This window comes from Gambusia affinis, linkage group LG12 (genome assembly GCF_019740435.1).
Source record: "Gambusia affinis linkage group LG12, SWU_Gaff_1.0, whole genome shotgun sequence".
NCBI classification, from domain to species: domain Eukaryota; kingdom Metazoa; phylum Chordata; class Actinopteri; order Cyprinodontiformes; family Poeciliidae; genus Gambusia; species Gambusia affinis.
In genome coordinates, this window is record NC_057879.1 from 7,766,908 (window position 1) to 7,794,489 (window position 27,582).

The following is a 27,582-nucleotide window of genomic DNA, read 5'->3' on the forward strand; positions in this document are numbered from 1 at the left end:
GAGCTCAAATTAGGCCTCCTTTTTCATTCCGGTGACGACTGTTGTAGGAACGCAAACATCCCCATTGGCTAGCAGCACGTGGTTCTGAGGGGCATTGTCGACCCGACAAAGACCAAACACTTGAGTTTCTGTGAGAAAGAGCTGCAAGGGAGACGGATCAAAGATGTTTAGCTGGCAAAGAGAGGATGCAGGGATGAAGCAGGGTGAAAAGGGGCTTGTACAGACTGCAAGAGAATAAGAATTGGGTGTGTTGACACACAACAGAGCAGAGTTTGCCAGAAAACCAGAAGTCGAATTACATGGATAACTGAGAAACTTAGTCAAAGCAGTTGTCTATATCCTGGAGCAAGACTGTAGGATAAGGCAAATATCAAGAGAAGCCAGCCAATGGCATCCCAAAGAACAGAAAATTCAAAGAGAAGAGAAAGTTGTTGAGGAAGTGGGTCAGGCACAGAGGTTGAGAAGCAAAACAGGACGACTGAGGGATTAAAAGAGCAGGAAGAGATAGATGGAGGATGAATAAAGTAGGGGAAACAGCATGAGTATGAGGAAGAAGAAAAAAAAAAACAGAACCCGAGTAGACTAGCAAGAGAGGGTAACATTCACTGTTTGAGCCGATCAATTTCCCGTCCCCTCAATAATTGATGTGACGAGCAGGGTGGGCTGTTATCTGTCAGGCTTGAGCAACCGAAATACAATTCCCACTGGGAGCCCAACTCACGTACACACCCATACACACACACACACCCACGCACGCACACACACACACACACACATGCGTATACATACCCACTCCTGTGCACAGGCACAAAACACTCCAGACCTCAGCACACTACACACACAAGCAGCACAACCTAGCAGCTAACCTTGAGACGCGCGTTGGTTAAAGAAACAGAGAAATGAAATTCAACAGAAAATGGAAATTGTTTGGGCTCAATGTCGCTCTTACTGTCAACTTCATGGTCATACTGCATTTTTGCCACTGACGCTTTCATTCATCAACTGAGGGCTTTTTGGCCATTTTGCATGCAAAGGCGTCAGGCAGGTCTTTTCTCACGTCCTTGTGTTGCGTCCTTTTAATCTCACACCCTCCATCTTCTGCCGGACTCACAAATCATGTCACACATGCACATTTCAGAGTACACTCTGCACTGCTGCCTGCACTTTTGACCCGTTGCCTGTAGAGACACACACCTATGCATGCAGAGATAGTCATAAGCATCCGGTGATGTACATGAGTCTCATTAATTTGGGAGCTTTGCATATGCACTTGAACCATTTTTATTGAACTGACGATAGTGCCGAATTAAACTGACTGGTTTTCTGATGCAGACATGATTCTTAAGCAGATTTTGGAATTTTCAATGGCGTTGAGGTCAGGGGCTTTCCAGAAGTTTAATGTTTGCAGTACAAAGTGGGTTCTGATCTGTGTTTGTTGAAGAACCCAGTTGAGTCAAAGTCTAAACACGCTGACCCAAACGGTTAATGGTAGACGTGAGAAAACTCATTAGGATGCCCAGGAACAAACCTAGGAACCACAAGGTCTTATGCCTAGCAAAATCTGGAAGCAGCTCGAAGAGCAAAGTCACCGGCAATAGATGGAAGTTAAGGGTTTTTTTTTACAGATTAAAATGTAATGTTAAATTGAACAGAGGGGGTGCCAATCAACATAGAAGCACTCGCTCCAAAATTGGCACCTTCAAGCTTAAATGAAACTTGTCCACATGAACAAGTCAAATGACTTGCAGGAAACATGCATCGTCACTCAAAAGAAAAGTTGAGTCATTTCATCACACAATCCAAAGAACACTGTCGTGAATGTAAAGCCTGGTGGTAGCAACATCAAGCTAAGGAGCTCTTTCATCAACATTGCAAAAAGAGAATGAAAAACTAAAAACGGACCATCTTGACATTCTTCAAATTTACCTAAAATCAAAAGCTAAGTGGTTGAAATGTTACACTAGTGTACTCTTAGTAGGACAATGATCCCAATTGCGCATCAAAACTGGTGGAGGAAGGGATGGAAGAGGCTAACATCGAATCTCTGGGATCTCAACCTTACTGAACATTCATAAGTTTTGCAGTTCAGGATAGGAGAAGTTCGGTCTTCAGGGGTTCAGGAACATCCCATTATGGCAAAGCTCAGTAGCTGTTTCCACCAGCCTGGATTGACGCATGATAAAAGTCCGTCTCCGTGGTGATGTAGGCATTTCTTTGACGTTACACCAACGACATGATGCCATTTTTGATTTGAAGATTGATCACAAATCCAATCAGAACAATGAAAGAGGCTTGAAGATGGCTACCAAAAACCTTCTGTACAACGTACTAAAAGACTTATCTACAGATGAGTCCAGGTTATACGCAAACAAGAGCAATAATTTTGCTTTTGTTTGGTTTTTAGAAATCATTGAACCTGTAATCTGTTATCAGTTCATCAAAAAGGAACGGTATAGCACAAAACAAAGACACTCATGGCATAGATGGGTGTGTGCAAACTTCTGAGCTGCTCTGTCTAGATAAAGACGCAGAGCAGCTTCAGGCTAGGTAGCAGTTATCAGGAGCATTAGGCAGGCATGTGGAAGGAGCCTCCGCCTGACGGAGCACAACAGAAACAAGCTCCCGCTCAGCCCAAATCTATCAGGACCTCCTCATGTCACTTTACCCAGATGTGTCACACCACAACACCCACACACTCCCCACGTCTCGGCTCCAACTCCAACTGTACCTCATGCAATAACACAAAAAGAGAGAGGAGCCTCACTCGCAGACATCTGATTGACTCCATATGTACGGATCAGAGAAATATCCGATCATCACTCGCCTTTCCTCCTTGTGTCTGCTGACATTTACCGTGTTCCGTGTCACGGCCTGTTTGGTGCAGGTGCGTAGAGAGGGACTGTGACAAAAGTAGAGCAGAATGCATTAGTGTATAGTTGTTGCTGCGAAAACACCAGAAGGGAAAAACCTCTGAGAAGAGGCCCGACACCCTCACAAGCACTAAAGACGAGGCGAGCTTAGGCCTGTCACGATAAATGAGAAATCGATTAATCGTACGATAAATTAAAACTATCTACGTCATTTTAATTATCGCCGTTATCGTCTCTTCCAGCCTTTTTCTCTTTCTGTTGATGACGCTAAATGAAAAAAGGCTCAACTCCGCTGCTCTCCACTGACCCTCCCTTCCTCATTTCCTTAGTGTAATGTCCAGTTCACACTACACCAGGGGTGTCAAAGTCAAATGGACGGAGGGCCAAATAAAAAATTTAGCTACAAGCCGAGGGCCGGACTGATCGAATGTTCATTGAGATTTTTTTAAATGACGCATTTGGTCTAGTACATCGGACCAAAGCCTTCGTAAATTTCCTGCGGACGGGGTTAGCGCGCGAGGATCGAACGGGGAGGGGTGTGCATCTCGCATTTTTTCAGACGGGGTGCGGGCCGGTTCTAATAATAAATCAAGATCATCCCAGGGGCCGTAGAAAATCTTCTCGCGGGCCGGATGTGGCCCGCGGGCCTTGACTCTGACATATGTGCACTACACCATCTTAGTGCTGTCAGTCGATTGTCGGCCCATTTTCAAAATCTGAGAGATCACACATTAGCCGACAGAAATCCTGGGTATAACGGTTCCATCGGGTTCGATGTGCCGACAGTGGGCACAACATAATGGCTACAAGTCCAGCTAACTAATTTTAAAACCAGGCATTAATCAATGCTTTACTACAATCTATCTGCAACGCATGTGGCTCTAGTGTCAGCGTAACGTCCTGACTGAATGAAAATCATTAGAACCTTTTTATGTCACGTTAACGAAGAACAGCTGAAAAGTTACCGGGTTCATCAACGTAGCGATTTCGCTCCAACTCCTCCCCTCGTCATTTCTATATTCTTTGCACCAAATATTTTATAAACATTAATGTTGTTTCCTCATATCATCTCCAATGTCCGCTGGACTTCAGCCGTGTCAGCTGTTTGGGATTCCCCTCGGTAATTTCCCCTCAGAAAGCAGGAGGAGAATCTGCGCTTTCTGATTGGCTACCTGTCACATTCAACAGGCTGCGTTAACGATCCCAGTGGGAAAACCCCCTGATTTAGATCGGAGCGGCCACAACGATCTACCGTAACACACCACACACTACAGGATGATCTGTTACCAAATTGCATCGAGAACAGCTGACACTCTAAGATTGTCTTAAGGGGAAAATGTAGGTGTGAACTAACGTAGTGTGAACTATTGCATCAGGTAGTCGATGTTCCATCTTCTCTATTTAAATCTAATAATTACTGAAGGGCAATATGGTATATAAATGTCATAATCTGCACTCTTTTGGTTGAATGCAGTATTTATTTACACTTTGGCTTTATGTTATTTCGTTTTTATTCAAGTACATTTTTGTTAATGGAGTCTGGAATCAATTTTATTTTTATTTTTGGTTGTTTTGTTTATTTTGTTTATAAGTTCCAGTGTTAGGTGTTCTTTTGAAAATAAAGTGCATCCATCTTTGGCAGGAAATCACATGCATTATTACGTCATTTCCATTAAATCAGTGTAAAAAGGTCTTCAAACAATACTATCGTCTATCGCAATAGTTTTTTGAGACAATTAATCGTTCAGCAAAATTTGCTATCGTGACAGGCCTAGGCGAGCTGAAATAGTTCGTCAGAATCAAATGTTATGGGGAAAAGGAGGGGCGTCCGTCGTAACGCGAGAAGGCCGAGAAACTCTAATTAGGTATTCGGAGGCACTTCAGCTGGCCAACTGAGAACAAAAAAAAAATATATTTTTCAAACTGAAAGGCTTTAAAACATAAATAGACTTAAAATGTATGAGTCACATCGTGGGAGTCAGTTGAAGATCGGCAAGCGCAGTCATCGTCACGGCATGTGTCCAGAGAAGAGAAAAACTTGGGGTGGGGGGTGGGTGAACCAAAAAACATAACGACGATAGCATGCAATTGTCATGTTTGGGTAAATCTGTTTTATTTACTTCTGGATAAGAACGAAGGGGCCCCCACACAGCCAAAGGAACAGTCTCCCTGCAGTGTTGTAGTTGAATTTATGTCTGGTGACAGCTTTTAAATTATGTGCCATTCATGGCGGTAAACAGAGAGGAGCCAGGGGAATGCTGAGTGATGTGAGAGAAAAGCTGTAATTGCTTCTAAAAGAAGAAACAAGATGAGACAAAAATATTCTATTTCTCCCATTGACAGAGGCAAGTCAGGGAAGAATTTTGGGCACAAATTGTTTTGGGTTTCGACCTCGCCTGTTTTCAGTTTTGGTAGCTTGTAAAAGAGATGAAGATCTGGAGTGGAAATGACTAACAATGACAGAGGTAAGAGTATAAGCCCCAACATCAGAAGAGATTCAAAAGAAAATCCGTGATTGGTTTAAATCATACAAATCCAAATTCATTTTACTTATTACTCTGTATTCAACCTCCCCCTATTCTGTTACACATAAATAAGTATCACTACAACCTTCAGAGGTCACCTGTTTACTACACATAATCCACAAAATGTGTAATTTAATCTCAGGATAAATGCAGCACACCGGTCTGGGATAACACTGGCGTGGTTTAAAGCAAGTTTAGGTTACTAAGAAACATAACATATACTTTTTTGATAGTTTTGCTTTAAAGGAGAACCAAAATGCAGATGGTGACTACATTTGGGTCTATTCACCTAGTAGATAAATCCTCTAGGTGGGAAGATTTATCTACAAAAAACAAAAACAAAATTGGTAAATGTTGACTAACGTGAACGAAAAAACGACCGACAGTGACGATTAACGATGACAAGACTAAAGCAACGAAAAAGAGGCAAGACAGGGATTCACATAGCACAACAGACAGATGACAAGCCTGACAGAGACGAGGAAGGCACAGGTGAAAAACGTGAGCTTGATTAACTGCAACGAGAGAAAAAGCTGAAACCCGACAGACCTCACAATAATACAGCAAACAGGAAACTTGGTGCGTAGACTGAACTAAAACCAATGAAACCTGACAGGAAAATAATCAAAGCTTGGAACCAAACCGAGACAAGAACTTGATAAATGAAAAGCACAATAACCAAGACCAGAAAGTAAACTGTGGAGTAAGGCTGGATGGAGAATAGCAGAGTAAAGACAAGGTATGGAAAGCAGAACAAACAGGAAAACAGAAACAAGTATTCAAATGTAAATTAGGCATGAATAAAATAACCCCAAAATATCAGAAAATAACCAGGAGATATAATACATGAAGAACACCAAGAACTGTGGATACAAACCTAACAGACATGACTAATAAAAGTAACGACTATGAACACAAAACACTAGAAGACGAGAAAATAAAACCCGCAACAAAACCATACAACACCCAGACGTTGTGACAGAGATACTGGGGAACAGCAGCAGCCTCACATTCAGAAAACAGATAATATACTCAACATAAAGTAAAACACAAACTGATAAAAAGGTAACTCCCTTTCACTGAGCCCCTGTTGAATGGGTGAATATCCTGAGGTTTGAACATGTCATGGACACCTTTTCAGTCCGTCGTCACAAAATATAGAGTTTGGCACAATTCCAAACTGAACTAAGATCCGGCTGTCCACGTAAAAAGCCGTTTTCAAAAGAAAGTACTGAGATGGCCTGTTTGGAGTTTATCACAAGGCATGTAGAGGACAAATGGAAGAAACTTTACATCATGCTATGACCTCCAGCATCATGATATACGTTTCTCAGTGTTGGGGGAAGATGGATAGAGCCAAGTACAGCGTACAAAAGACTTGGTACTGGTATGGAGGTTAGCATGCTTAGATCAGGGCATATTGACGTGTTCGAATGGACCAGTTAAAGTCAAAACCTAGATCCAATTAAGAACCTTTGCCCAGACTCGACCATTTTTGTTCAAAGAAAGTCTTGAGCTGTTTTGTGCAAAGTTGGTAGAAGCCTGAGCAGTGATCACAGTGAAAGGCGGTTCTACAAACTATTCACCCTTTGGGGCCGGGCGTCAGGGGAGGGGCTTAATAATACAAGTGTGTGCCACACTTTTCAGATTTTTTGTGTGGAATAAGTTATTCTCTCATCACTTTACAAATTATGGGCTTTTGTAATGGTCTATAACATACAATCCCAATAACATATAAGATCAAAAGTTAAAGGAGTATAAATACTTTTCCAAGGTGTATTATTTTGTTTCAGTGTTATGTTTTAACTCCATAAAATATCTAACCTATCCTTCCAAAGCCAAATGTTCAAGAGACTTCACCAACACATACTTAACATGTTTTTGAGTACGTTTCTCTCAGCCGGCGTGAGATTGACAGCTTGTTTGGAATATTTCCCTCAGTAATCATGCCAGGATTGACTGCAAAGTCCCTTCAACCTGGGAATATTTTGAGATGTTAAATGATTGGAGCTTGTTATTGACTGGCAATGAGTCCACGTGTTGACAGTTATTACCTCTAGATAATCACAGCCGGAAGTAGAAACCAGCCGTCTAGGATATTCAGACGTAATAAAGGTAAATGTCACACTTGTTTACGTAATCCTGAATAAAGATATTTACAGATTTGAAATGCAGAATTCTTCCCGTGAATCAGTGAGTGGCTTTATTAAACTACGCTGGCGTGCTCCACTTCCATTTTTGCGATCAACATTTCTCGGGCTCTTAAAAATAGTCTTGCACCATGTGTAAAAAATAGTTTAAATCAGAGGACTGATACAATAAGCTGGGTGGAGGGAGAGAAGGTGGGGGGATAAAACAGTGTGATAATAAAAGTATCAAGGCATTTCTAGGGCAGGACAGATGAGGAAAAGACCTTCTCAGGAACCGAGCTCGGTTCCCAAGTGAGCAGCTCACATGTGGAAAAGACGGGGAAAACATCTTTTTTAAAAAAGGGTCGTCGACTGAGAAGAGACGCATGACAAGACTCTTAAAAACAAAAACAAACAACCTTTTAGCCTACAACGCGCAGTAGAGCGGATTCTCCATCTGAATTGAGCTCCGTCGAGTTCAGAGCGGCTGCGGCTCCTGAGCGCCGTGGATTCCCTGCCATGTAGGCCAGGGCCAAAACAAATGTGAAGTCGATGCAATAATAAACGAGCTTTGTGTCTGAGTGCGACGGCGATAATTAGTCTCAAGACTTTGTGTTGGTAGAGAGGGGGCTCGTAAAATATGGAGGCCTTCTGGCGTGCACTCAAGAACAAATCTGTATTCTAGGAGCGTGGGCTGTTACACTAATGTTCTACACGGTCCAAATCTGGCAGAGGCGCAGTCAGAAAACTTTGTTTGGAGGAAAGATGCTGACGGCTCCAGGCGGGGAAGATTACTGAGTCAGCGTGCGCCACATAGAGGCACACGCTGTCACGCCTAACACTCCACTCTGAGATAGGAACGAAGAAGAAGAAGAAGAAGAAAAAAAAAGTCCCTTTTGTTGACTCGATTGCCAATTTCGCTCGAGAAAACCACACGCGCCGCGGCTTGAGGTTTTCCGACAAAATTGGGGTCGAAGCTGAACGGCGGAACATCCTCGGGGTCAGGTGAAGACGATAATGACGTTTATAAAGTGGAAACCCACAACATGAGATTTCCCCACTTCTGTATCTCTCCCCGAGCGGCCACCTGTCGAACAAACTTCTGTTGCGACCGAACTCGCAAAGGGCCGCTCTGCAATTTTCACGCTGAGGAGCCGCATTGCATTGTGCAGCGGAGCGGAGGGGAAAGTAGGGGTGGGGTGGGAGGGGCGGAGAGACGTATACATAAACTCCTGTGCCATTTCCAGCCAGATGCATACAAGAGACGCAGTCCTGCGGGCTAATGCGATGAATTATAAGATTATCGTCCCGCTCCCGCGACGCCAGCAGGTGGATGCAGTGACATTTTGACAGCATTAATCGCCTCCATCTGAGGCTCTTCTGTTTGCTCGGGGAAGCGGAGAAATCTCCAGTGGCTGAAGGCCCCCGCTGCAAAACACTGATGCAAAAATAAAAAAAATAAAATAAAAAAGTAAAACGGTGTCACTGCCCATTGGGGGAGCCAAAAGCGGCCTGGTGGGCTGCTCGCTCAAATTGCCACACGGTGTGGATTTGCAGCTTCAACTTTTCTCCCATGACAACCCCTTTTTAGAAGAAAGGCAAACACATATTAGTCATCTCCACAGGAGGAGTGGTAAATAAAAGAGAAAATGAGACATTTTGTTTTTCTGTTGTACCTTTTGCGGCACTTCTTATCTCTGCCGTGGTTGTATTTTATTCCCAGAACATTAATTATGCAGAATAAGGAATGCTCTATGAATAACATTTTTTTTTTTAAATGCATCGCAATCAGAGCATAGACATCAAGGATAGATATCTCATGTTTAATCAAAGTGGGGTTTTTTCCAGCCAAACACAAAGAATCTGAAATAATCATGCAACAAAAAAAAAAAATGGATTACACATTAGAAACTGAACCTATTGATGTTAATCTAGTTTTGATGACATATTAAATAACCTCACAAACTCAAGTTGGTGTTTATACAGAAAATATTTGTATGTGGAAAACTTAAAGAGGCAGCGTTACGCGTTTTCCAGGCACACAGATCTAATTTATAGCGTGATCAAGTAACTGTGCTACTTTCAGTAGTTGTAAAAATGCTGTATACATTAAATATGACTTAAAAGAGGTTCAACTAAATCATTTAGTGCCTTGTAATTGGACTTCTGTCTCTTAAAAAAAAACTCCTGCTGTTTCTGAAAGTCCACCTTTAGGAAGTCACAACGTCACTCCTATTAAGAGTCTAAGAACGTTTTTAGCATCGCTTCACCGAAGTGACTCCTATAACAAACCTCTGAGGTGCGACAATTTTGCACAGCTGAATGGTTCCCATGGAAAATTAAAGGACTTCTCCAACATACGTGAAAGAATCAAAGCAACACTTCAGGTATGTTTTTGATAAGCAAATGACATGACGCAACGCTGAAGAAAGTCATTTTATAAACATCTGCTCACAGAAGCAACAAATTGTCTGCAAAACTCAGCTGTCCAAAGCACCAGGTGTCATCCAGGAAAAGACCAAAACAAGTACCTGTGGAAGAAGTTTTGAGATGTCCTACGAGTGTCTGACTGCAGGCAGTTTTGACTCCAGCTGCATAGAAAGGGAAAGAATCTCCACCAGAAGTATCTCCGACCAAGAACACAGTCAAATGTTGAGTAGAACAAGTATGTACACCCAACAGTGACTCCAGTTTGAACTTTTATTCTTTTCACTCCAGTTTTTAATTTCAATCAACACGACGGCTCATTCTCTCCCTTTTCTTTGGATCGTCTGACAGCAAACAGCAGCGATTATTCCGTAGTTTAGCATTAGAAACGGAGGAAAAGGGTCCAGGACCACAAAACGCAAACGTAAAAAAAAAACAAACAAAGAAAACTCATCGTCTGTGGGTTAAATTGTTAGCAGTAGTTAGGGGAAAAACAAACAGCAAATCGCAGGAGCGGCCGTGTGAATCAGAGTACAACTGAGGCGGGTCGCCACTGCCACAGAGCCGCCGCAACCCAAAACTGACCCCGAACTGCTGCTGCAAACCCAATTACTGTTCAAATCAGAGCTCAGCGCTCCCCCCCTCAGGACAGAGTATCGATGATTCATTTTGTGTTTTATCAAAGAAACAGGAGTGCCATTAAAAAGAGATCAGTCAGCCACCAGGCATGAGGAGTCTGCCTCTAATTGGCCATTCATCAAAAGGCCTTTTCAAGTAGATCGTAGTTCTGAAATATCACGCATGACAACTGAACTACGCTGCGTTAATTACGCCGCTGATGAACCTCCTGCTCTGCGGCTCGCCCCTTGTGATTGTAGGATAGCCTGGAAAATACGGCCATTCAGCAGAATGCAAACTCTTAGTCCCATCTCCCATGTGACAAAGTAGCTACATTAAACAATTTTTTTTTTTAAAACAACATGTTATTTATTAACGTAATTTGACATTATGAGCCTGATCTAACTGTACTTTGCTTCTGTATTTTTAGCTTCAAAAAAAAAAAAAAAAAGTAAAAATCCTCCCTGAGGTGCTGCCATTTTATCTGCTCAATATCATCAGTCAGGCTTTTGAAAAGATGCTTTCAACCATTTCACTTCACAGCAGGTCCAGCATGTTTTCACACTGACAGAGCACTCGGTTTGAAACTACATCATAGCAACTGTCTCTCTGTTGTCTTTGTTCAACTAAGCAGCCATCAGGACACACACACACACACACACACACAGAAGAGACTGGGTTTTTTCGTTTCTTTTTTTTTTTTTTTTTTAGCTCCGTCTCTTTCCTCCCACCGTGTGCGGGGAATTCTCCCCTTTCATCCATTTCCTGATGCACTCTAACTAGACAGTTTTCGGTCACGTCCCAGAATTATGCGCGATAGCTCTCTGGTTTCTAACATGGGCTCGCAGAGGACGCGAACATCTGCGCATCCGCCGACTATTCATCCATCTCCGAACCCGCTCGCTTTCTGGCTCGAGCGTCGAGTTGATTTCCTTTTCTTTCCGAGCTGCTGGATCAGCTGAGGTCTGGTTCATCGCTAAGCAGCTGCCCGCAGGCCAAGAACACAGAAGCGTCCGCTGTTAGTGCGGCTGCGGAGCCACTTCGGGGTTAAAGTGTGTGTGAAAATAGGCGCACGCGAGCCCATCTGTATGCGTGCGCCCACGCGTGCGCGCCGCTCGCACAGTTTTTGAGGTCGTGCCTCCTCCAGGCGCGAGACTGCTGAGGGAAGGATTCTTCTGAGAGAGACCCAGATTGTGGTTGATGTGCGGGTAATGATTTAGGCGAGGCAACACCTTCTCCACATCCAAGTCTGCGTGAAAGCCTCAAACTGAGGTGTAAAGCTCAACAAAAAATAAATAAATTAATTTAAAAAAGCAGAAATTGAGTGCATTAGAGGGCATGAAAAATGCAGCTTGGATGTACAGATTGTTCCTGAACTAGGCTGTCTGTGTATCCGCTGCCCCAACATCAAAAAGAAGGAGCCATTTTGGCTAGTTTCAAAAGAAGAGCCCACTGGGAATCAAGCCCGTGCCCTTGCACTCCGAGACACCTCAGCATAGCAGCTACACGAAGAGTCACTCTGCTATCAGTTTATCATTTTCTCACAGTAAGTAAGAATGTAATATGTCTGTAAGTCCCTCACACACAGAGGAACAGACACATGTCTACACAGAGCATGCTGAAGCCGGTATCCTGAAGGACCGGCTATTTAACACAGGAATAAGCCAATTATCTTCATGGCGAAGGGAAATTTGCAATAGGATTTTGTAAATTCCTGCAGGACTCCTGTGTCAGGGCAGGCAGCTTATGCTGTAGGTGTTCTTCATCAAGCCCCACCACCACAACCACAGAGGCACATCTGCGGCTGAACTGTAACTCACAGCCACGCAGAAGAGCATCATCAGCCACCTGAGCAAATACCTAAGCACTGACTCTCGCCTCTGAAACAGGGAAGGGACTCGATAAAACACAAAAGTAGGGAAAGAAATGAGGTGGGAAAGGCTGACGTGACACTTCAGAATCTCCGGTAGGTTGGTGCTTGCCATCCAATTGAAGACGGGTCGTTCCTTTGAATGACGTCGCTATTTCACGATTTAAAAAAGTGAAAGCAACTTTTTTTTTTCCTCTCTAAGCACACTGTAGGATCAGGTTGGTTTTAATAGTTGTTTGGTTTTTTTTTCCCTCTGACTAAATCGAATTATTTGAAAACCACAGATTTTACTCGGATTAGCAGGTCATTGAGTATTTGATGCAAAATAAAATGATGAGTGTTTTTTTTTATTCACTTTGGGCTGCCAGTGCCAGCACCATGGCAGTACTACCAGTGTGTGAAAGCTGCTGCTTTGATCCAAACCCAATTGTTCAAAATATTAGCTAATTTTCTGAATGTGAAAAAAACAAATTTCATTCTTTAGCACAGCTTACAGTCAGAGGCACCTTTTTGTTGAACAGCATAAAAGTCTTTCTAAATTGTGTTAACCCATAACGAAATTATTACAGTTAGCTTCCACTTGCTGCCTTTAATTTCACATGTGCTCAAGAGCAGAAAAAAAAAAACACAAAGGGAAAACTGGTTTTCCATTGTGGCTTCTGATTTATTTTGGATCCGTCTGCTCGGTGTTATGATACCAGAGTTCAACTGCGTGGTTCAGTGCGGGAAAAAAGTAGCAGCTTACAGTCTGAAAAATACGGTATTTATTTGCCGCTAATGTAGGGGAAACTGGAATTACACATGTTTATTAGGATTCAAAGATGTGAGGATTAGATAAGTGGGTAAATTCATCCGTTGTTCAATGGGTTTAAAATAGAAATAATCACCCTTCATCCCAAAATTGTAACTCTTTCAGCCAAGAGTGATAAAAGCCTGTAAAGGGAGGGTAGAGCTGAAGGTCCTGCTTTTATAGTAGAAAATCCTAAAATATAGCAATCCCATTTTAGTTTCATTAGCCTATTAGAGGTCTTTATTATAGCTCGTTATTTTTGACTTTATTGAGTATGGCTTCTGTCAGACTAACTTCAGATAAATTTAGAAGAAAAAGAGTCTGGTTTGTTTTTCAGTTCTCAGCCCTCTGATCTTGCTCCACGTTTAATTGCAAGAAGAGAGGCTAAGTTAGATGTGATCATTCAGGATGGATTTCAATGTCAAGTGTGAACACACACGTTTGAAGCTGTCCACCCAATCAACCGAAGCGGTTGAAGCGCTAAACCAGTGACGGTAATAAATCAGCTCTATTTTTCCAACACATGTTCCTTTTTTTCATGCAAAGAAGGGGTAATGGGTTGGTGCACAACGTGGCGACAGAATCCATAAAAGTGGCTAACCTCAGCACCGGCTCTTTGCTGGAATAGAAAGTGGGCCCATGATGAAACACAGCAGTCAAACTGTTGTGGGAGCCACGTTTAAAACTCTAGTTAGACATCTTCTCAATGTGCCTCATTTAAGACCAACCGTTTAGACGCCGGTCTTTAAAGATTCAATATCTGTTCACTGCAATAAGATATCAGTTTTATTATCGCCTGTTATAAAATTTTATATGAGTCGATGCAACACAGTGTGCTAAGGTTTATGAAGACTACAAACTCGATTTCTAGCCCTTTTCGCGTCAAAGCTCTATGATCAACATGCAAGCGTGAATCGCCCAATTTGGGTCTTTTTGTTCTTTCCTTTTATAGGAGGAGATCATTAAAGATCTGTCGTGGTGTCAGCTTTACAGACCACTCGGGTCTTCTGGTTTTTCTCTGAGTCAGGACCAAACGTGGAGAAGCAGCGTTCAGCGTTTATGCTCTTTTAGTCTGGCACGAGCTTCCAGAAAACTGATGAAACATTGGGTTTCTTTAAATCAAGGCTAAAAGGCAGAAAACCCGTCTGCTTACAGTTGCCTTTAATTAATATCAAGATCACCATTAATTTCCATCTGGATTATTACTTTTTTTTTTACTTTGCTACTGTAATGTAATGCTTTTCTATTTTTTTGCTTATTGTGTTGTGTTTGTATCATGGCTCATGTTTGAATTACCATATTGACGAAACGTACTATTAAATAAACTTGACTTGCTGAGAAAATTGGCCATGTGTGCTTTCAGATCGTGTATGGTGGAATCAAAGGGAAGCAGATTGCAGTTTTCCCCAGGGCTACGCTCTCTAACTCTGAAAAACATACGCAAGTCACAGAGCGAAACTTTAATGTTAAAGGGCTTCCAACTACGTTTATGTACACTGTCGGGGCATTTCACGTCAGCATTTGGTGGTAACATCTTCAGCTGTAGCTTTGCTGATAATTACTGATCAGATATCAGAAACGTTGGTTATAGTTGCCTTCATAAGCAACCTTTACAAATTAAAATGGTGACCCAAGACATCTGAGGGATACTTACAGTAATGATGCGATTTGTCTTTTACAGAAATGTTGAACACAACAGAAGGAGGAACAAACATTTACAAAGAGATGTTTTTGGATATTTAATAACTTGGGATGAAGGCAGTTTTCTAACTGTGGAAAGCCTATATCAGTTCCTGAGTTTGTCTTATAGAACAACAAAGAATATGCTTTGGCATCAGTTCTGGTTTTACCCTCAAACTACTGCGTTGGACGAATCTTGTAGCTGAGTAATAAGGTTTATGCATAGTTCTGCAGCTTATTGCCATGGGAACGGGTCACCTTATAGCTAATGGTATTGCATGAAAAAAGTTAATTTAAGAAAACTAAAACAAACAGGACAACCCTAAAGTGTATTTAGTTACAAATTACAGACATTCATTTATTGCAGACAAACCTGCCTTTTCCTTGTGAGATAAGTTATCCTGTCAGCAATAATGGAGTGTTGCCCGAAAAGGTTCTCAATATTACAGAGAAAGGTCATCACTAAACAGCACAAACACATACTGTCATCCGCATACAGTGACTCTCCTGTGCCTGGACGCCAGTCAGTTTGTCACAAACCATTTGCATCTCTCGAATGATATTTTGCCTCTACAACAAAAAAACATTGTGTCACTCTTTACATAAAGAACAAACTTTCTTCAAACTTTCTATCCAAAGCAATAAGAAAGGACTCCTCTTTTAGCTCACTGCTCTAATGCTACAGCCGATGGTGGCAAAACCAAGAACCTACACATCTACACACACAGTCACCCCTTACACTTGTTCTCGTTCTGTCAATGTCTGCCTCGCTTGCCCTCTTTCATTCTCATTTCTTTACAGTGGGGTATAAATGTTAATACGAAGAACATCCATGTACACGCAAATGCCAAGCCACCCAGCCTGGGGCAGCCTCCTGTTTTTCTGTATTTTGTCTCCAGTGGAGCGAGATGCTGTGCAATTTATTTTTTCTCACTGGAATCCTCCTTTATTCCGCCCATCCTGACAGCCATCCACCAAAGAGCTGGGACTTGTTTTCAACAATCTAGTATAGAGATCTAGCTCAACCAGGCAGTAATACAGACCCCTGCAGTTAGTAGGAAGGAGAAAAAAAATTGGGTCTTTGCATTTTTAGTTCTGGTGAAAGGGGAATAAAACTGGAGGAACAGCACATAGGGAAGCCTGTTTGAAAGCTTTCAATTGAATATGTGCATGAAAATGTGCCGGCCACACACACTGCCACATACGCGCACGTAAACAACGCTCTTGGTCTGTGACAATCAGACCGTGACATCGTCTGAAACACTATACCGCAGGCTTCTACAAAGGGGGGAAAAAAGAGCACTGTGCCGCCCGCCAGACAGAACCATTTTCTCTAAATGACCCTCTCCCACCTCCTCCCTCAGCGCCAGGGAGATGGTGGCCTTGTGTCTCAACATAGCAAAGCAAAGGCTGAGGGTCAGTGTGTCCTGCCCTAAATTTCAACTCAGTATGCTGAAGGCAGAGCTTAGCATTCAAGAAATATTTGGGATTGGAGGGAAGAGCAGGGTGGGGGGATGTTCAGGCTAATTCCAACACTTCTCCTCAGAGAATCTTGCTGTGAAACTGCTGGCAAATTTCCCCTTCTTGAAAAGTCTGCATCAGCAATCATCCGCCTTTCCCTTCCTTTAATGCGCGATCACCATCAAAGGGCATGGAGAGGAAGGGATAGTACATCACCCCACACACACACACACACGCACACACACACATACATCTATCTGGTGTATAAAAGGAGCATCACGTGTGGGTAAGAAATGCCTCATCAGTCACTTGCCTTGAGTAGGTAATTTGAGCTGATATAGTTGAGATCCAGCTCTCAGCAAAGTCAATGCAGAGTCGCAGGCCTTATTACTCCCCCTTCCAAAGTCCAACTCAAGAGGAAGAGGAGCTCTGCACGGCTCAGTCTGTGTTCCTCCTCCCTGGAAAGCACAGGGGGGATCTGAAGCAATGCTAGATTGCAGAAGCGCCATGTTTCCTTCACCATTAGAAAGACTTGGAAAGGGAATTGAGCCACCGCATTATCTCTGTGCATGGGGGCCCAGGGGAATGTTCATGTGTTGAGCAATAAGCAGTCATTTCCTTGTTCTCCACACAGATCCCTGGGAGCCTATGTTGTCTGATTCATTTCACTGAATTGTCAGCTAATGAATGGTACGCTGCTGTTGACTGCCACACACACACACACACAAGCATTGCCACAAAAGAGAAAAGCCCCCCAGGGTGATCATCACGGGGGTTCTCTCATTCTCATTAGGAGGGAATCAAAAGGAAATGGGGAACTCACTGATAATTTACCGTGTTCCCTGTGTGGACGTTACATCTGCCTCAACAAAACAGATATCACCATGTTGGCCCATATCTGCAAGATCGCTGTCGGACTGTGATCACATCAAGAAAGAAAGGACAGCCAACGCAGGCTCTACAACTGTGCTAGTGAGTGATTTGTCACTCCAGCAAGGAAACACTAGTTACCTTAGAGGTGTGAATGTCCATAGAAGAAATTATTAAATAATAAAACAAAGGAGATTTCAGACCTTGTTTCCCTATCAATCTTTAGCCTCTTTAGCAAAGGATTTATGTTTGAAACAGACTCTAACTGAGTCTATTTCAAACTCAATGGGAGTTTGTAATATTAGTAATATTACAGACATTACTAGTGTGGTGAGCCCATACCAGTAATGTCTGTCTTTATCATGCAACAAAATATTTCTATAAAATAATTTGCGGTTAATTTGTCTTTACTGAAAAATGAGGTGAGAGCCTAATCAGCTAGCTTGCTGGAAGTGCGCAGCAACAGGTAGGGTACCGCACTAACCTACCCTATACCTTAAACAGCCAGAGAAAACTCTGACCACTCCAACACTTCCCCAAGCTTCTCAATAAAATGACTATCAATTGTATGAATGGCATGATGGGACTCTTTAATGGCTCTCGTACTGTAAGCTTCTAAAGATCTTGTTAAAATCAACAGTTTCATCAAGAAGACAATTTCTTATTATCTGATTTTGATGTTATTCCTCACCCATCAGGCACCCTATTTCCCACAGACAAGAACTTTCAACAATGGAGTCAGGTAACAGAGGCAGTAACAAGGGAAGGTGTGCAGTTTAACTCAGTGGGGCTCACAGACTGCTACACATGAGTGTGTCAGACAACTCCTATGCACATTATGATAAGCATGGTGGCTTATTAGTTTGATTTTTAGTGTCAACGCTACTCCTGGGTAACATCCAGTGATTCGTTCCATCTTGGTTCACTTTGCTGCCAATGTGTGTTGGGTTCACATAAACCATCTGTCATTGGTACATCACTATCACCCCGCAAAACAAGAAGGCTAACGAACTGCTATGAGGCCGCGACTACGTTGTTTGTCGCCTCAGAGGCAAACAAGTGGACAGGGTAAGAGTTGACTTCAATAGCCCTTCCAGATAATCCAGAGATGCAAGATTAGTTCCAGATTAGGAACCTTGTAAAAGACCTCTGATGCTTAAAAAAACAAATCACATTCCCCTTCATACAGTATGTCCATTCTTTCATCATCCTTTCCCAAACCAGCTGTCTTCAGATTGACAGTACCTATGCCAAGTCTGTCTTTCCCATGCTACAACAGCAACACCTTTCCTTCCAGTTTGTAATGTCTGCGCAGTTTCATCATCAACATCAGTCAGACTCTGTGTAACCCCTTTCCACATCTACCTGCTCTTCCTCTTCCTCTTCTTTGCTCATTTTTCTTTCTCCTTATCTCTTTAACCTTACCCTTGTCCACCTTTCATTGAGTCCTCTTCACTTTATCACACCATCCCTCTCATACCTCAATGCCTTTTTTTTATTTTTTTAGCGTTTCATCCTGGCTTTGCGTCACCCCTTTTGCTTTCCATGTCCCATTTGGGTAAAAAGCTATTCATTGAATGCTAACATGCAGACTGGCACAAACCAAAGGAGAAAAGCAGCATGCTTCGCTCTTTTGATTTCCTACCAATTGAGTTCCTGCAATGCCCCTGCTGGTCAGGGGAAAGTTGATAGACAAGTGCTAATGCAATCAAAGAAACTGATACGCAGAGATCATCACATTCAGAAGCAAATTATGGCCTTGTATACGTAAACAAATGTAATTGCAATTTTCACCCAGGGATGTTTGCTATGTGAGCTTTCCACATACATAAGCACTTCTCACACCGAACAGAGCCATTATGCTCGCTTAAGGCCCATCATAAGTGTGTACGCGAGTGTGTGTGTGGGAGCCATTCATGTATAACATTAGTCCTAATGTGTTCAACAAGGGGCTATAAGAGCAAAGATGTTTCACTGGAGAATTGACCTCAGCTGCGGAGATGACTGTTTCAAACGCTCGCTGTGCTCCCGACAACATCCAGAATTTATATATAGATACGGCAGACCCACTTTTCTTGCTCCTACAAAAATATAGCTGGTACACACCAGGCTATAATAATCGATATAACCTGAGAAGGCAGGTCATAAATCCAAGCAAATGTATTTCCCAGGAGGGGCAGTGGATGCTTAAGGTCTCTCTCACACACACACATTATTACATTTGTGCACAGGGAAAAAAATATAAAGATAATAAAAAAATATAGGTGATATCTGCAAAGGCACGAGCACATTGCCAGCACAAGTGGTTACGAAGCCAAAGACTTATTATCACTGACTTATGAGGTTGTGTAATGAATGGAAGCAATTAGCAGGAGCTCCTCAAGAAAATTTTGCAAGAGGGTGGCCGGGTGGAACGGGGCTGGAATAATCTTGTGGCCACTCACCAAAACCAACCACCAACGCAGAATTTCAGGAGCTTTAATAGAAATGGGGATATGAAGGAATGTGAAGTTTAGGTCCAATGCAACAGCATCATAGAATTCTGGTAAGCTCCTGTTGTCAACTACAAGTCTAACAAGGCCGATTTGATGTGTTAAGTGCCAATGGAATGTCAAAACAACCTATTATGTTACAACAATACCAGTCCTTTGCCATCTTAAATTAATGCATAAGATCATCAAACACATGAAACTGTCAGATAAAAGCTGACAGTTTTTACAACAACATATACCTATGTTGTATGCCTAAACATAGGCATACAAAAAATATATGCATATAGGACAGTCTGACTAAGAGTGGCTCTCGCAACTACTGGTGGTCCCCTTGGTGGAGCACCAGTGACTCCACAGGCTTGTTGTGCAAAATAAATGGATGCACGGTGGTATAAAAAGAAAATATATTTATGTAAATTAATTAATTTTGCAAATTCAGAAAGTTTGGTCTTTGTTCTTTTAATTTCATGCATAAAACATAAAAATAATAGAATAAATTACATAAAAGACAGTACTACTAGAGATCCATCATCTCTGGCTCATATGATTCCCTTGACGGCTTTCTTAGTGATGCAATGTGAAGCGGTATAACCGGCCCCCACCCCTGCCCCAAACCTCGTCAAATGCCCTCCACCCCCACCCCCGTCGGTACCGCCACTGGCAATTAAGCGCCTCGCAGCCTCTTTGGGGACACGCTGGACCGCAGACAGATTTGCGCATAAGCGGACGGTAAAATGTTTGCGCCCCGGACTGTCTGCGCCTGTCAGGAACGCGTAAAAAAAAAAAAGGGAAAATAAAATAAAAAAATTATATCACGCCCGTCCAGTTTGCTCGAGAGCGAGAGAGAGAGGGGGGGGGGGGGGGGGGTCATTTCCTTCACCTTGCGGTCGAGGGCAACACCTAAACGGAACACAAATCAGGTGGAAACGACGAACGGATCAATGTGATCAGTCAGAGGATCGATCACTGTCCGGTTTGTGTTTTTTAATCAAGGCGGTTAAAGTCCCTCACGTTAAAGCGCGTGCTGCTGTGCGTTAGGGGACAGGTTCAGTCTTGGAGCAAGGACTTCCAAACGGGGCTCCTGCCTTTTTACCATTATGCATCGCAGAATTGGCTCCGCTGAACATTTTTTATACAGTTATATTACACTTTAATTCGATTGTTAGTGTTTTGGGGGGGGTTTTCTTGTCTTTTCGTAGCAATAAAAGCAGGCTCAGGCACGTCCGTGTCTCGCAAAAATGCGCACGGAGTTGTTCCATTAACGCTTCCGTTTCCCTAAAATTTCATCCACGGATCCACGTAGCATCATTTTTTGAAAGACTCGTTTATAAAAATATTAGTAATAATTTAAGCCTGATTTTTTTTTTAAGTGTCAAGCAGGTATGCCAAAGAGCAGACGGGGAGATACAGGCGATTCCCAAATACCCGAGCGACGATGGTGATGATGATGATGAGGGAAACTGGGTCTCATCTCCACTCAGCCTGACCGAGGTGAACATATGAAGCAGACATGTTCATCACGGTTTAAAATAAAATAAAAAAAAAAATGGAGCAAAAATACCTTCAGGTGTCGGATCTCGGCGTGATTATCTTAAGTTTCCTCTTCGGCTGCTGGTGCTGTCCGTCAGTCGGTCACAAAACTGAGTCGGAGAAGGACGAACGCTGTCATCGTCGGCTTTCTCTCCTCTCTGCTCTCTGCTCCCTCTCTCTCTGTTTTTCCCTCTCTCGCTCTGACTCCAGCTCAGCTTTACCAATAATAACGGGACTCCAAAAAAAAATAAAAAAAGGAAAAAGTCTCCCAGCCCGCCTCTGTTTTTCTCCTTTCCTGAGCGTCTACCTCTGCTTCGCTCGGTTTTGTCTCCTGGTTCTCTGTCGGGCTCTCCCTCTCATCTCCCTCTCGGAAGTGATTAACACGTGCGCCCCATTATGTTCCTTATGACTCATTACCCCACGCGGTTCCGTCCGTGACCATCGTGACGATCAATAGGATCTTCTTTCAAACATCGGCGCAGCTTCTGAAGCATCCATTTGGCCATGTTTCTGTGAAAAATCTTTCCATTTCATTTAAGTATTTTTAAACCATATTATGTCTTTTTTTAAGTAACTTTTAACTCTCTACCAGCTTTCCATCCAAGTCCTAATCTTTATAATATTAGAAATATATATTATCACACCATGCAGAAACTTTTTCACATTGTCATTTTACAAGTTTTATATTTTTGTTTTTTGAGCAAAGGTGGGAGGAATGCTTTTTAACAAAATACTTCACCTGAGTAAATACTTTGAGGGACCTTGTTCTTTTTTTGTAAAGCTTAAAATTCTGTTAAATTGAGTTGAATTGTCGATATTATGTATTTTCTGGCACGTGGTCACTTGATTATGTTATGAAATGGCGCCTATGTCACCTTCAGTTATAAAAATGCTGCATCAAATATGATTTAAAGAAAACTTGACTTTCCATTCTGACACTTTGAAATCGACTTCTGTCTCTTTAAGAAGCTCCTGGTCTATTCTGACTCACGTTTATAACTCCACCCTTTATTTTGATATTCCACTTCCACTTATCGACAAGCTAATTGGTATATTAGCTAAATGTTTAATTGCGAGCTAAATATTTAACTAGCAACCTAAATATTTAGTTAGCAAGCCGGCTAAATAGCTTGCTAACTTGAAAATTAAATGCTTAGTTTGGAACCAAATATTTAGCTAGCAAAATAATTTTTTAAAATTGGAGCTAAATATTTAGATACTAAATAGAGTTACAAACTAACCATTAAATTCACAAGCTAAATTAAGTCTTTGTGTCATTGTAGAAGTACGTGATTGGATCTAATGTAGGCCTTAGTCCTCGACACAGCCGTCGCAGGTTCGATTCCCAGCTTGGTGACATTTGCCCTTGTCTTCCCTCTCTCTCTCATTGCTCACTTTCCCATCTGAGCACTTTCAAATAAGGGCCACCAGAGTAAAAAAACAAAAAAAATAAAAAATTTAAAATTAAAATTTGAGCAGCTTCTCTGCCACTGCTGAGGAAAAGCATCCCCACAGCATGATGCTGCCACCAGTTCTCACAGTGCCGACTGAAAACAACATTGAACAAAGTCTGTAGATGTGTCTGTCTCTTACACATTATTGATTAAAATATGTCCTTCATTGCAGTCACTTTATAGGATAGCATCCAGAAATGTACTGGTAGAAATAGTTCATAATAATATCAGCCAAATGAAAGTAAAGTGCCGCAAAGATACTAAAAGCTTTTTTCTTTACTAAAAGTTACACAACTTTTTAGAAACTCAGTAAATGTAACTAGTTACTCGTACCCACCTCTGCTTATGACAAACTCTAAACTTAAGACTTTCTTTGAACAACAGCTTTCCCCTGTATTGGCCAGAATTGCATGTCCATGCAGCTTTGCCTTTGTTCCATACTGCGTCAGGTCACAGATGACGGACTGGACAGAACTCTGATATATCCAAAGACAGTCGGTGCCGTTTGTTTGCTCATGTTCTCCAGCAAACTTCTGATGCCTTCACAGAACAACTGGATGCTTTTTCTTTCTTTCTTTTTTTTGGGGGGGCTTCAGAAATACACAACCCTTCTCTTTCTTTTTTTTTTTTTTTTTTGTGAAAACATTTTGAATGCCATACAGTTTTTCTTCCACTTTACAATTTTGAACATTTGGGTCTGTCACATGATATCCCAGTGCAGTATAATGAAGTTGTGGGTTTCTTTTGAGTTTTAAAAAAAGTGGAAAAGAACGGTAAAGACCTGTATACATAAGCAAATCACTATGTCCCTCCCTGGTCTCTAGTTGTAGAATTTGCAGTGCCGTCATATTTATGCTCCCACTCTTCCAAGCTTTCCACATGGACACATTTGAGCTGCAAAGCATCCATTAGTCCTTATTTAAACTTAATTTAGAAATGCAGCAAAAACACACAAGTCAATAGCCTTTGCTTCCCGTACTCTTACTTATTCGGTGAACGGCTGATAAAGTATGTGGCAATGTAAAACACAAGACTTGATTCTCAGAGCGCTGCAGGAAGTCTCGCTGTTCTGACAAAAGGGATTTACAAGGGGTACTTAGACTCAGCTTGCACATAGTTTGCATTGTGCATTAATTTGATTTTGTGCAATTTAGCTAATGGCAAAACAGATGAACAGCCCTCCAGTGCAGCTGCGATACAAAGTAATACATTTTCACGTTTGGTGTAAAGCTTTTAGAAAGAGTTTGCTGTCAAAGGCGGTTCCAATACTTTTAAAGTGTCTCGTAAATTTATCGGTGGTAGAGTGCAAGTTATTACCGCTCGCCCTTAATACTCTTGATTCTGACCTTTCCCTGCCGTTTCAGGAAATGCGAGATTAGAGGAGACGTGCGACGCATAATCACTTTTTATTTCTCCAGAGCGCTTGTTTGAGGGGGTGGGAGGGATCCGTGGAATAAAAACTTTTGATATTACACAATCCTCTCGCTTTGTTTGGGGGCTGCCTACGTCTCAAAATGTCTCATTCAGTGAGCCATTGGGATTTGAAAGGCGCCGTTACGTCGCAGGCTCGACTCGGAGCCTTTTACTCAAAATGATGCCGCTTTCAGCAGGACGTCAAAACGCTTCCTCTGGGCTTGGGCTTTCCAAACAAGAGCAAGTTCTCAATACTTCATTTTTTTTTCCATTAATTTTTTTAGCTGTTAAAATAATAATAATAATAATCTCTTCACTAGAGCAGTGTTTCCCAACCCTGGTCCTCAAGGCACACTGTCCTACATGTTTTAGAGGTTTCCCTGCTTTAATGTGCCTGATTCAACTGATTGCAGTTCAACAAACGCCTGTTAATCAGTCATCAATTGAAATCAGCTGCACTGAAGCAAGGAAATACCTAAAACATGCAGGGCAGTGAGTCTTGAGGACCAGGGTTGGGAAACACTGCACTAGAGAGCCAATCCACCTCAGATAGATTGGATCATTTACAATTCCCTCATTCATGAATACACATTGATGAAAAGTTCACAAAAGACATATTCATGAATTTCCTGCAGTCCCCTTGACCTGTTCAAGGTTGCAGAGCGATGGGGACAAACCCGCTCCGAACCAGAACTCCTAGCAACAAACAGCAATTGATCTAACATTGAGGGAAACACTGAGACACAGGACTGCATGGCCAAGGTTCAAATCAACCCAATTAAAACAACAAAAGGCCATCCATCCCATACACACCCCATGACCACCGATGTATTTTTATTTTTCTTCTAATATATATAACTGTTTTTGGTCAGGCATGTTTCGGCATCCTAATGATTTATGACCTGAAAGAGTTTCTCCATTTTTTTTTTATCTCACACATTCGAATGAAAATCAAATCTAGGAGAACAATTAAAAACAAGGAGCTGTCCCTGGTGTCATGCATGCACATGCTCTTAACCTTGTACTTTGTTGGAATACCCAATTAAAATTTTACCCTTCATCCTTCCTGTGTGATTGTCTAACAAAAATCAGGTGTCCACCTATAGAGGATGCTCCTCCCACCACAGAGGTAGCATAGCTAGTTTTGGCTAACATTGAGTGAAACTGCACTAATATGCATAAGTTCAAGCTATTTCCTATTGGGTGCGCACTTTAATTAATATTTGTCTTGTTTACTTACACTTGTTTGTTTTTTGTTGTTGTGGTTTTTTTTTAGGCTTTGCAAAAAACAGAGTTGCTGAAGCCAGGAACATACAACTTTTACAAAGGCCTGAAGCGTGGGAACTGTACTTGTTAAAGTTGACCTTACTTTGTCACTTTAATATTAACTTATTTGGTGAATAAGTTAAGTTTAGTCACGTGTGTTTTATTTGTTTTACATGTGTTTTTGCTCATTTTGTTCCTTTCTTATGTTGTACCTCCCTCATGTGGCAAGTTTGGGTTACTCCACCCCCAATTTAAGCAACTTTTATTCTTTGGTTTGCTTTTCGTTGACGTCACTTGAGTGGGGCCCAATCCATGCTATATATAATTTGATTTATTTTGCATTTGAGTTTGACCTATTTTGAGGTTATTTAACTGATTTTTTTTTTCTACTTTTGAACACCTTTTGTCCTCAGTCATGTTTTGCTTCTTCCACCTTTCTTTGAACAGAACTGCAGCAAGTCCAAACGTATTTTTTATTCAACAAAAGAAAGCATCACTGGAACGAAAGTCAAATTTTGCAACGGCTTAGAGTCTGCAGATAAATTTGACAGGACATCTGTGGGGTCACCTAAAGACCATACTACAGAAAGTCAGAAATTTGGAGAAGTCAAGATGTGGGATGGCAATCGCCTTCAACAAAAGGTTACTTTTGTTGCGGAAACAGAATCAAAATGAGCTTCAACAAAGGTTTAGCTTAAGGGTGTGAACGCGTATGTAACATGGACACGTCATGTTTCAGGTGGGAAGAGTTAAAATCTTTATAATGTTTTTATTTTCCCCACCATAAAAAAATTTCAACACTTACGAGAGCCGCTGTACACAGCACTCCATAAATTATACCCATCCATCCATCGTCTTCTGCCGAATCCAAAGGTCGGGCAGCGGGGGCAGCAGGGATTTCAGCTACAGTTCTTACTTTCAATCACTGAAAAGCTAGGAAAAACTAAGTACTGGATCAACTGCAAAGCTCGGGGGTTTATGGAGTCTGCATGCTGCAGAGGAGACTCGATGTGTTCAGATAAAGAAGGGTCAGCGCCAATCTTGTCAGCAGCAGAAATAGAGATGAAGAGCATAAATGAAAACATAGAAAAGTAGTTCTCTCTCTCTGGTATCTGGAAAAGTGAGGTCTAACACACCCTGCTCTCTCAAACAATAAAATATTCACTGAGGGTTTCTGAGAATAAACTTCTATGAATCTCAGAAGGCACGAGGCCTTCGGGGTTTTGTTTGTGGCCCCAGAACCTGCTGCTGACCAGCATGGATCAGATCGGGAATCTTGACCTGTGCAGTTTGTGTTGCTGTGGTAACAACTTTGAGCTCAGCTATGTGGCAAGTTGAGACTTCAAACTGAACCACAAACAATGCATTTTACTGTGATTTTTATGTGACACAGCGACGCAGACAAGTACGTATTTCTAAAAGGAAATTGAAAACTAACATCCGAATTCTCATTATAGATCCTGTTTTGGTCAGATGAGGTGACAGCTGGACTGTCTGGACCTCCTGTCTCCACTTAACCCTGAACGTACAATCCCCACAGTGAAACACGGTGGCGGCACAATCATGCTTTTCTTGTGAGAAATAATGATAAAATTAGATGGAGGTAAATACAAATCAATACAGTAATAGGGGGAGGACAAGACATTGGAGTGGATATTTACCGTCCAGCAGAAGGACCTTAAACACAAAAGCATGTTCTTCAGCGGTGCAGCGATTGCAATTTTCTGGCCGATCGCCAATTACCAATCTTTCAAAAAGCCTAACTTACCAATTCTGTTTTGGGCTGATACCAGTTTTTTGTCTGAAATGTTGCTCAATATCTCAAGATAGTTGTTGAACTGGCATCAATGGGGTAACTATCGTTAACTGTAAATGTACAGACATGACCTGGCCGGCAGGTTTGTCAGTCAAATCTCTCTCATGGGATTTGACTGAAAAGAAAAGAAAATCACAGTGCTTGATTTATAGGCCTTTGCCGAGGTCGATTAAATCGGTGGATAAGATCGCCCTCACATGTAAAAATTGGCCGATCACAGAGTTCCCAAAATTAAGGAAATCGGCACCGATAAATAGGCTTGCCGATAAATCGGTGCACTTCTAATGTTCATGTGATAAAACGGCCCAGTCAAAGCCCTGATCTTAGGCAAGACTTTGAATTTATGGAGGCCCATCTATAACCACAACAAA

The 27,582-nt window shown here is 41.9% G+C and overlaps 1 protein-coding gene across 1 annotated transcript in view; it reads right to left on the bottom strand.

Annotated features, from left to right (window-relative positions):
* Window positions 1-21,632, bottom strand: part of LOC122840704 — a 211,266-nt gene extending 189,634 nt beyond the window's left edge. The window contains exon 1 of the mRNA XM_044133288.1: window positions 21,294-21,632. The gene's annotated coding sequence lies outside the window, so the exon portion shown is untranslated. The remainder of the gene's footprint in view (window positions 1-21,293) is intronic.
* Window positions 21,633-27,582: the final 5,950 nt, after the last annotated feature.